Below are 12257 nucleotides of genomic sequence, written 5' to 3' on the forward strand. Positions count from 1 at the left end.
TGGTTACCAGGTAAGACTCCTTATTTAAACTTGGCACAGAAAGCATGGTCAGGAAGAGCAGATGGGATCATTTGTTATTGTTAACACTGTACACCCATCCAAGTAAGGCAGGACAGGGGAAATCCCACACAACAGAGGTAGTTTCTGCAGCTAGGAGCGGTGCTGGAATCACCCAACCATAGGCCAGAGAGAGTTGAGATCACACTGTCCCAAGTGGTGAGCTACAGCAGCCTCCCCGACATGTTCCTGGGGCTTACTCTCTCCCCACATCAAGGAGACTGGCCGCGCAAAGTAGGTGTTTTCAGGGTACAGGAAAGCCCTCCAAGAATGCTTCTAACAGGTATGGGAAACATATTTTCAATTCAAATCTGTCTTCATACTATCAGCACCTTAAATTTGCCATTAATCAGGAAAGCCCTTTTTCCTCTCTTCCTTCCATTTTTTCTTGTCCTTTGAAGAATGTGTTATAATAAAGATACCCTGGAAAACAAAGAAACAAAATACAAACAAACTCCATTTGCACTGGAATGAAGTCTGAAGATACGAGTTTGATATTGGCCATTGCCAGTCCTAAATCTGGCTGAGTCTCTGTAACATGGGGATGATATCCAATTCCTAGAGGTTCTGTGAGGGTTAAACAAGAAATAATTTGGCTATGACAATGCTCCATAACATTCAAAGAACTGTGCTGGCCTTTTCTTGCATATTGCACATGGGACACTTAACAGAGTCTGAACTCTGGACTGGCCTAGTAATAGCATGTTTGAATTCAGCATCCCAGCTTTTGAGATATGAGCTTTAGAAAATAACTGGAAATGGAGGTAATCAGACTAACCTCCCTGAGAAAGCCATTGCAGTAAAGAAAGGCAGTGATATCCTGAACCTCACAGTCTTAGCTAGCTTTTGGCTAGTCTTGTGGCTGAAGCAATATGGCAGGACTGAGAAAATAGGAAGTGGAACAACAAACAGAACCAGGAACCACCTTTTTTTTTTTTTTTTTGGTGAGAAAGATTGGCCCTGAGCTAACATCTGTTGCCAATCTTCCTCTTTTTTTTTCTCCCCAAAGTCCCTCAGTACACTGTTGCATATCCTAGCAGTAGGTTCCTCTAGTTCTTCTATGTGGGACACCACCTCAGCATGGCTTGATGAATGGTGCTAGGTCTGTACCAGGATCTGAATCAGTGAACCCCAGGCCCCTGAAGCAGAGTGCACAAACTTAATCACTCGGCCACAGGGCCAGCCCCAGGAACCACATTTCTGAAAGCCAACACCATATGCAGTTTGCCTAGCAGCAGTATAATCTGTGAGGGGCTGGGATGCAAAAATATCTGAAATAAAATGACAATGGGAAAGTAGAGCATTTTGAGTACCGGTCCATCTCACAGCAGAGTCTAACAAATGACAAGAAGAGAGTGTCTCGGTCAGTGTCTCCAACTTACACTTAATTTCTTACACAAATCTCTCATCTCTTTTACACTCATGATTTAACTTGTCATTTACAATGCAGCTTTCTAAAGTGGAAAGGAAAATGCTGAATCTCAGATTACACTTCAGTTTGTCAAACAATGACAGGCTTCACTGCCAACATCTAGAACACTCCCTTCTTTGATGCATCCTGCCCGATCAAGCACAGCAAGTTTTTAAAAGAAATCTATGTTAAGAGAGTTAAAAAACAAAAACAACCTGGCTTCAGTCTTTTATCTTTATCTATAAAAGTTGCCAGAAAGCACTTGAAAATTAAACATTATTTTCCTTTACACCACTTAGAAAATATATATACTATGATAGAAATTTTGAAAAATACAGGGAAGCAAAAGAAAAAAGCCAAATAATCTGTAACTGCCCAAAATTCAGATGTGAAGCACTGCTTACCTTCTGTTCTCTTGGTATAGAAAAGATTCTGATGGCTGTAATGTAAACTGTCGCTCCCTCAGCAGTCTGACAAATGCATATTTGCAGGCGGAAAAAGGATTTTTTTTAATTATCAAAATTCAACATTAATCAGCCCCACATATCTGAAATATGGCTTAAACATTTTAAATCAAGTACATGAACTTTTTCTCCCCAGTAAACTAACAGCTTGGGTTTTATATGATTCAATCTGAAATTGCAATGCATTATTTTTTAAAACTTATTAAAATGGTAGGAGACGACATGGGAAATCAAAATACGAGGTTTGGGAGCCTCACTCCTCCCTCAGGAAACAGCAAGAAGCTCTTCCGCAGGGAAGGCCAGTGGTGCTTAGTCAGCCCGTGACAGATCTTTTCATTTCCTTCTTTCACACTCTGACTTTGGCAAATTAGATTCTAAGCAAAAAAAAACAGGGCCTCTTTTGGCCTTGGTAAACGTTTAGCTTATGTTTATTTCATTTCTATGGCTAACTAATTTTTGTCCTGTCAGTTTAAACCCTGTCATTTAAAAAAGAATTTCAAATTCTTTTTATTTCCATATTTTATTAAAAAAAAAAAATCCCCAGGCCAGCCCAGCAGTGTAGTGGTTAAGTTTGTGTGCTCCGCTTTGGCGGCCCAGGGTTCACAGGTTTGGATCCCAGGCACGGACCTAGCGCTGTTCTTCAAGCCAAGCTGTGACGGCATCCCACATAAAATAGAGGAAGATTGGCATGGATGTTAGCTCAGCAACAATCTTCCTCAAGCAAAAAGAGGAAGATTGGCAATAGACGTTAGCTCAAGAACAAATTTCCCCACAAATAAAAAAGAAAAAAATCCCATAATGCCTTCAGTCTTAAGAGCCTATCAATGTTCAAACTTGTTAGTTCCTACTTCTTAATATTTTTAGCTTGAGTTTAGTTTGTGCCTTGGGTAAATGTCCTAACATTTAAATAGTTTAAGTATTTCCTGAGATGCTGGAATCCAAAACTTTTATTCCAAAATAAGACCTGACACTGCTGCTAATGCAGAGAACATCTCATTACCAAACTTTGAGACTTCTCTCTACATTGTGGGATATTTTAGAAACCAATTCACTGGTCCTGTTCACTGATTATCTCAAGGCAAGTGGCTGCTATTGATTTGTTAGCCACAATGGTCCCAAACCCGACTTGGACAGTGAAACACAGGTAGCAGGTGGACTGTTCAGAAGAAGCTTAGAGGACAGAATGGAAGCTGGAAGATCCATTAGAAATTGTTCTAAGTAGGACAGAGAAAATAGGAAGTAGGAGACAAGATGACTACCCCCAGAGAAAGGATGGCTCAGAGAGAGTAAATTTTGTTGAGGGCTGTGCCTCGGGGACACACCAGATGAGTCAGCCAGCTGCCACAGTTTGACTAGAAAGCAGGAAGTAAAGCCATGTTGACCACAGTTGCCAGAGGCAAAGCCAGCAAGAATTAGAAGAGGAGAGGCGCTTGTAAGCCCAGGAGGTTAGCTGAGAGGATTTTTCTCCAAGACAACTCATTCAGGAAAGCTGAGAGATCACTCAAAAGGATGAGCCTCACCTGAAAGCCCCAGGCAGAAACAAAGAGCCAAAAGGACTGTGTGAAAGAAACAGGCTTCGTAGACTACACTCCACAGAAATTATGAATCTTTACAGTTATAATTGTATATAAAATTTGTTGTTCATTAAGATTTTAAATATATCTTTGTGGACTACTGCTTACCCTGTATGCCCTAAGGAGCATAAAAATGAGAAGTCAGCCACTTGGAAATATTCTGTGAAAGTAATTCCTCTGGAAAATGAGTAGAATACGGAATAAAGGTAAGTGCTATAACAGCATTGACAATATACGTCATCATCCCTCTCTTGGCAGAGAGAGAGTCCTATTCTAAATTAATAGTTAATTTAGCCACCTTTAAGACAAGTCAACTAAGGAACACTTCTTAGTTTTTGTCTCTTGCTCATGACAGAAAAAGGTTCTAAAGAAATTAGTCTGTGTACTAAATACTAGTCAAGTTTACCAGGCAGTGGTAAAGTTAGGGCGAAGAGTCAGAACTGCTAACTACCATGTAGGTATTAAACCACCTCCCACTGTGAAGTGTGAGTGGACTCAGTCCAGCTCCTAGCAGACATCTGTCTACATCACACATAAAGTGAATTTAAATTGGCGGTGTCAGGAGAGAGAAGGAGATTTCATGGGTGTGGAGACAAACCAACAACCCCTGAGGTGAGAAGTGACCTCAATACTAGAGACAGTCTCCCCATAGTGAGCTTTGCGAAGCCAAACATTTAAACACCTTTCTTATTGTTTCCTGCCCCATAAAGAGCAGGTGCAACAAATGAGGCCCTCAGATCTCCTGTAGTAACAAACACACCAAATTCTCTGAGCATGTATAGCAATTGTATAATAGTGGCGATATACCTTTCTAAGCTTACTTCCACTTCTGTTTTATTCAGTTAAACATTTATTCTCAAACTGGCAGGGGGAAAGGAGGATTGTGTAAGTGTCGACTACCGTTATTGTTTTCCTATTTTCTATTTTTTTAAACAGAGATATTTGATACTCATCCTTGCCGAAGAAAACATGCAAAATCAAAATGTTAATCTGGTCTACCCTAAACATTCTCTAGCAGTATACCCTAAATATTCTCTAGCAGTATGACCAATGCATTACAAATGAGCAGCTGCTCCTTCAAAATGTTAACTGAAACCTCCAACAATATGTAAGTTCCTACAAACGGTTCTAATGGTCTTACTTCTCTTTCAAATCACGTCATCTAAGGTAGAAGCACTATAGCTAATACTGATAGTAAAAATAATAATAAATACCAGTGCATCTTTTGCACATTATCTCATTCAGCTTTCTCTCAGACAGTATTATCAGTGGTATAGATTATGCACATTACTATTCTGAATGCTAACTCATACTTTTCTCAAGCAAAATTAATGGATCATATAGTTGTTTATTCTTCACTCTAAGTATCAAATTAATACACATATTTGGGGTGTGTATGTGTGTGTGTGTGTGTGTGTGTATGTTGAGGGATGCTTTAGTTTTAGAAAGCTATGCTTGTTTACCAAAATGTGTATCTGAAACTAAGCCACTATACTATCAATATCATTAGGATGTTACCACTTCATCGGTGAGCCCAGGAATATGTTAAGACGTGTATCACCAACACTTTAGGGATCATCATTCATCACACTGAATGATCTATTGATGGAGTAAAAATTATTTCCACTTCCATTGGTTGTATTATATATAGATGGTGTGTGCTAAGATAAACCTGCTATTTAGTATAAGAAGGAATTCAGATGATGCTAGGAATTTTTGGTCACACGTGTTCTTTAAATGATATAGTGTTGGGCTTTGGAGTGAAATGTGTAGGGTAAGGTTGGGGAGATGGGTCCAGGGAGAGAGCAAGCAGAAAGGTACCAAACAGGTTGCTTTATCATGGGAACAAATCAGAAGCCCAATTTTCCTACTTCAGCACAAGATAAACAAAACAAAAATGACTTAAAAGCAATTTCTTCAATCCCTCTCAACTGAGGTCAGATTTAGTTCTCATGATTGAAACAGGAATATGTATAGATGAGCCTCTGGATATAAACTCAGGAAATTCAAAAATTGATGGAACCAAGGCAGTGCCTAAAACATATTTTCAAAAGCTTAGGGGTCAATTGATCAAAATTAGAATTCTGAACTGATAGATAATTCTACAATCTACAAATCTCAACTAAAAATGATTCCCTTGCTATCATCAACTGGCGGGAAATCTAACAAGCTTGTCTTTGAATTCCTTCAAAAATACATAAAACCACAGTCTTCTCTATTCCTATCTGTCTGCTCCAAAAGTCACAGACTTGCTTGAAGCCCCAGGATAGTTGCTGTCTGCACTGATCAGCTGCAGTAAGTGGCATAAGGAAATTTGAGGCACTGTGTCTTTGGAATGAAAGGGCCATGTTAATAAAGTAAAACTAAGGTTGCTGAAGTCACAGACCATTGTTTTGCCTTATTTTTCTTAAAGAGATTATTAAAATACAATTAAAAAGGAATCATTGGGGCTGGCTCCACTTTGGTTGCCCAGGGTTCACCAGTTCAGATCCTGGGCACAGACCTACCCACTGCTCATCAAGCCATGCTGTGGCAGCACCCCACATGGAAGAACTAGAAGGACCTACGACTAAGATATGCAACTATGTACTGAGGCTTTGGGAAATAAAAAAAATTTAAAAAAAGAGGAAGATTAGCAACAGATGTTAGCTCAGGGCCAAACTTCTTTACTGAAAAGCATACCTTTAAAAGAAAAAGTGAATCACCAAAGAATCATAGTAGGAAAAAAAAAAATCTATTTTTCCCAATCACATTACCAATACCATTCCCTAGACTTTAACTGAAATCCCACACATTATCTAAGAAATCACTTTTTTCACTAGAATTTTGAGATGGCAGTTTCCTCAAATCTAAAATTTAAAGTCCTTCATATTAACTTTTTGCTAACTTATCTTTCCCGAACTGATTTATGATTATCCAATCCATATTCTACTGGGCTCACTAGATAGAGACACTAGTTCCATCTCAATAATTCCTACATTAAATTTGGCTCTGAAGGTGTTGTTATGCTTATTATTGTTAAGGTAAAAAATAGCAAGAAACAAAAGAACATTTTTAGTCACATTTTTGTTTTTCTTTCTCTTGTGATGATAGGTGGTGTTTTACTATTTATCGAAAAAAATCAGTTTCTAGAATAAAAATTAAAGAAATTACACCACATTTCAGGGACTTGTAATGATGTGGCTCTAAACCCTGGTGTTAAAAGCCTGCGAGGTTGGAGAGGAGGAGAGGAGGGTGTCCCGGTTTTCCACATGCTGAATGATTCCCCAAAACTGTCGTGAACCAGTCAACACGACTCAGGGAAACAGACACAAAAGAGTCAAACAAAAGCCTGGAGGCAAATCTCTGTTATACTATGTGTCAGTTGGGTTCTTTAGCATCTAGTTTGATTAATGAGACTTTAAAATGAAGAAATTAGCAAATAATTAAAGGTTTGGGAAAATGCTATCCAACGTAGAATTATAAAATATATCTTCATTATTTCACTGAGAAAAGCAAAAGTTAACAAATGACAGGAACTGCTTGGAATATATAAAAGGATGTGAATGTCATACATATAGCACGAGAGGAAATTTTAGATTCTTTTTTTCCCAATCCAGATCAAGACACCCAACACCAATCACTGTTTGACAACCGGGCACCTTGTGCCCAGAGAGGTGAAGCTGTTTGCTTAAGAACCAGAGTTATTTCATGGAGGAGCTAGAGATAAAAACTCAAGCATCATGACTTGTAGGTTCCTTTCCACTTCTTAAGGCATGAAAATTAGGTAATTTTATGGATTTTCCAACAAATATACCAGAATGTACTATTTAATGAGCATTTGCATCAAAGTAATTGCTTCAGAAAGCTGGAATAATGACATGGAACATTTTTTAAAGCACTTCTTTTAAAACTATTTGTAGACCTAATTTATAAGTCACAAAAAGAGACTTGTTTTATAGTTTTTATTCTAAAGTGTTTGCTTATAATCTAAAAGTGCATCCCTTAGCTTAAATAAAAGAACTAATCCAGGAACTTGTTTCTGAATGACTTTTGGTTGTTGCTAAAAATCAAACCCACCTCCAAGGACAGAAATTTGTCACCAGAAACTTTGGTGCAAGCTTTGAAATTAATTCCAGAGGAGTCTTAAAATACTGTGAGGTATAGCAACAATGTATAATATGTAATTGCATAGTTTTCCAATATGAATACATTGAAGGGGCATCACCAAATTTCCAGATATATTTATATATAAACCAAATTAGTCATAGCAAGGAAAGGGAGAATATTGAGTAATGGGACCAGCCCAGTGGCTCAGTGGTTAAGTGCGCACGTTCTACTTCTTGGCAGCCCAGGGTTCACCAGTTCAGATCCTAGGTGCAGACATGGCACTGCTTGGCAAAAAGCCATGCTGTGGTAGGTGTCCCATGTATAAAGTAGAGGAAGATGGGCATGGATGTTAGCTCAGGGCCAGTCTTCCTCAGCAAAAAGAGGAGGATTGGCAGTAGTTAGCTCAGGGCTAATCTCCCTAAAAAAAAAAAAAAAAAAGGAAAAGAAATATTCAAATGGAAAATATTTACTACTCTCTCTCTCTCTCTCTCTCTCTTTTTTTAATAGGGACACTGTTTAACAGGCAGCTAAGGTGTAGTAGAGTCCTTGCCTTATCTTGGAGAAGAACAGAAATACTAAATAACTCTAGACTTTCTTAGAAAAAAGATGTGTGTATGGTGTTTTAAAATTTAAAGATCAATACTAAAATAACACATATATAACTCTTGCTTCTAGAAGTACCCCATATGAGTTAGAATACTAGAGCCTGGGTAATTGCTTAAATTTGGATGCTATGGTAGAAATACCCACCACCTTTAAAATGAGGCTTAAAAAGCTCACATTATTGCCTAGAGAGAAGACTTATACAAAGTCACTGGGGAAGTTGAGAGAACAAACAGTCAGTAACTGGGCTGAGGCATAGATCAACATGTTGCCAAGAACAACAGAAGAGCCATAAACTGTGAATATGAGACCTGATTTGGCCTGAAACTCTCCAAGTTATCTCAAAACTGCAAAGACAGAGCAGGATGAATAGCAAGAGAGAGAGAGAGAATAAATAAACAATTAGGCAAGTTTACAAATCAAAATCAACGATCAGAAATGTAATTACTCTAGACAAAATGAAAATGTAAGAGCAATCTGTAAATAACTTTAAAATAAATATGATTAGGATTCTCAAAAAGATAAAAGAAATTCCTGGTAGAGTAAGAGATCATGAAACCAAATGTGGCAGAAATGAAACAAGAACAGAAGTATATGTAAAAGAACAAACTAGAGATTCTAAAAATCAAAATATGCTCAATGATGAAATTTTCTAAAAAACTCAGCAGATGAGATATTCTATAACTGGACTTAGTCGAAGAGACAGGTTGGTAAATTAAGAGAGAGAATTGTATGCTTTCACCTGAATGCAACACCTAGAGATAAAGGAGTAGTAAGACATGTGACAGAACAGTTAAGAATCAAGAACAGTTTGAGAAGCCCCAATATTCAATGATAGGAATTCTGGGTGAAGAAATAGCTAAGAATTTTTCAGAACTGGAACAAAAAGTGAATCCTCAGATTGCTAGTGCTTAACTGAATAAGTGAAAATAAATCTACACATGCACTGTTGATTTCTAACTTTCTAGGAAATGATTTTGAAGTATGTGAAAACAACTAGGTGAAATTTCAGTTAAATTTGAGGCTATGATTAGACTTGAGTTTGGGCCTGTATAGATGTCAAATGCAATATTTTATATTACAGTGGTAATACATCTTATTTAACATATTGTCTAAGATTGATGGCTTTGGGGACAAAGAAACCTTATTACCTAAAATTATTACCTAAGCCAACATTATTGGAAACAAAAGTCTTTCTGATTATTTCCACTTCTATTCTTTTTTATACCATCAATCTATTTCAAAATCACCTTCCAAAATGCAGTTTTTGTTGTTGGTGGTGTTTATTGTTTTAATAGAAGAGGCAAATGATTCTACTTCTGTAAATTTGCCTTCCAAACCCGGCTTTTTAAAATCTAGACTAGTTCCTAGCAATTTCAGATAAGAATTTGTTTTTTTAAAATAAAGGATACCTCCACAAAGGCAAGTATAGATTTAAGAGTCCACATATAAATAGATATGACAATAAAATAAATATAGCATGTAGAGAAAAATCTTTATCAATTTGTCTGGAGCAGTCCAATTGAATCATTGAAAGAAAGATTATTTTCCTTTCTTCTTTTATCAAACCATAACTCAACCCTAAAAATAAATTAGAGTCAATTGTCAATTGACAATATGGTGTTTCCAATTTTACATTTTTACTTTATAGAAGAAGTAATACTTAGAATTTGTAGAATTGCAGCTTTGAATTATTCCTTTTTACGTATTTAAATATTTATTCAACAAAATCCAATTCATGTTATACATGGAATAAAATGCATTATATTGTGGCTATAAATGGTAGTTCCAAATAAAATGGTTAATTATTGTTAACAAATTAAGCATTAATATTATACATGAAATATAATACTTGCTAAATAATATACTGTTGATTCTTGATAGTCTCAGATATTATTTTATATAATAAATGCTATATAATTATACTGTGGTCTTATCATGGACAGTTGCATAAATCACATTCAATTTTTCAGCCCTTGAAGTGGATGATTTCTCTTCCTAACAGCATTATAGATTAGCTGTTAAGAGCACAGTCTTTGGAGACTATCTGAATTTCAGGTTTGAATTTTATATTTGAAATTTCAACCCATCAGGATAAAGCCAGGAAAAATAAACCACTTTAAGTCTTCCCAAAAAAAAGAAATTAAATAAGAAAGTTACTCAAATGATGGAAGAGCTGAGATGTCAATCTGCAAGGCTGTTTAGAGATTAGCAACAATAGGAAGCAGCTCTCTCCTCCATGGCTGAGGGACCACAGGGAGAGGATGGTGTTTCCAAGGACCCAGAAGCCTGGTTGAAGCTAGAACCATGGACGCTCTGCCGGTAGAGCTGAGATCTTGGAAAGAGGCTCATCTGGTGGCAGCTAGAACCAAGGAAGAAAAGCGGCTGAGCCCGGAGATGCCCCAGGAAGCAGAAAAACAAGAGGAGAAATATTCTAACTTCTCCCCTTCTCCCACCCTGTGATCTTCCACAAACGCCTCCCATTGGCCAGATCATCCCAGAAGTGAGAGGGCAGGGAAGCCTGGGAAATGTAATTCTCTGTGATGTAGAGTAAGGAAAGGGCAGGAAATAGAGATCTGAGAAAAAATGGGCTACTTAGCATCTTTGAATTTTTTCATATTTTTCACTTGTAGAATAAGCATCACATTAAATTATGTAAACCTTACATTATGCATTTAAAGCACTGAGCAGAGTGCCTGCCATAAGCTCTCAATAAATGTTAACTACTTTTATGATAGAGTTTAAGTCCCTGTATTGTTTAAAATCTTAATCTAATCTTTATTGCGTTTGGTTGTTTTATGTCCTTCTAAGTTATGGCCTCATACTCCAGAAGCAGTCCTCAGTGCTTCCTCTTTATAGCAAAGGTGACTTCCTTCTCTTCAGTTACAAAATCCTTACCAAAGGAATGCTGAAAACGTCATGGGTCAAAGGATATTTAGAATTTCTATTTGGATTTGAGGAAAAAAATTTAAAACAAATAGGTAGGCAGAACTTGTGCTATAGCTACGGTTTCTTCAGTGATACACCAGTGTCACTTCAGTATCTTCATCTGACATGCCAAGTTTGACACTTTAAATACTATTATCTTGTTTAATCCTTACCATGACCTAGTTCGTATATGATGTATCTAGGTATTATTATCACCATTTAAGAGATGAGAAGGTAACAGATCAGAAGTAAAATTCCTTGCTCAGAGTTATAATCTAACCACACCTGGTGTTGAAATCCAGGTATGCTCAATTCCAAGGCCATACTTTGACCACCGTTGGTGCATACTATCTCCCCGCTACATTGATCCATTATTGTATTTTCAATTTTCATATACTAAACTATCCTGAGAATTTAGTTGTCATTTAAAATGTTTCATAATCTAATTACTTAAATTCAATCCTTCAGCAAATATTTATTAAACACTTACTATGTGGCAGGCACTCTTCAGAACACTGGAGTTTACAATCTAGCTGGAGAGAGATACAATAAACTGGGTCATTTTGTCTTGCTGTGTAACAAATCACTACTAACTTAGCAACTCAAAACAACACACGTGGATTATCTCATAGTTTCTGTGATTCAGAAGTCCAAACACAGCTTAACTGGGTCCTCTGATTAGGGTCTCACAAGGTTGCAATCAGGTATGGACCAGGCTCAGGGCTCTTCCAAGCTCCCGTGTTTGTTGGCAGCATTTAGTTCTTGCAGATATAGAACTGTGAGCTTCGGAGTTTTGTTCAGCTGCTAGAAGCTGCCTGCAGTTCCTTGTCACATGACCCTCTCCATGGGGGCCTCTCAAAGCATGGCAGCTTGCTTCTTCAAAACCAGCAAAGAAGAAAGTCTGTAGAGCACGTCTGCTAGTGAAATGGAGTCTTTTATAAGGATGGGATGCCACCCTAATCACAGGGGTGGCATCCCATCCTCTTTGCAATACAATGTAACCTAATTCTGGGAGCGACATCCCATCATCTTTGTCATATTCTATTGGTTAGAAGCAAGTCAGAGGTCCTGCCCACACCCAAGGGGAGGAGATCATACAAGGGCGTAAATACCAGGAGACGGGGATAATGG

General features: G+C 37.5%; 1 long non-coding RNA gene across 1 annotated transcript; it reads left to right on the top strand.

Annotated features, from left to right (window-relative positions):
• Nucleotides 1-3315: 3315 nt before the first annotated feature.
• LOC138915278 (uncharacterized) lies at nucleotides 3316-6202 on the top strand. The gene is made up of 2 exons (XR_011420985.1): nucleotides 3316-3712; nucleotides 4443-6202. It is a non-coding gene; the product is annotated as an uncharacterized lncRNA (long non-coding RNA).
• The last annotated feature ends 6055 nt before the right edge of the window (nucleotides 6203-12257 follow it).

The sequence above is a fragment of the Equus caballus genome, chromosome 8 (genome assembly GCF_041296265.1).
Source record: "Equus caballus isolate H_3958 breed thoroughbred chromosome 8, TB-T2T, whole genome shotgun sequence".
Taxonomy (NCBI): Eukaryota; Metazoa; Chordata; class Mammalia; order Perissodactyla; family Equidae; genus Equus; species Equus caballus.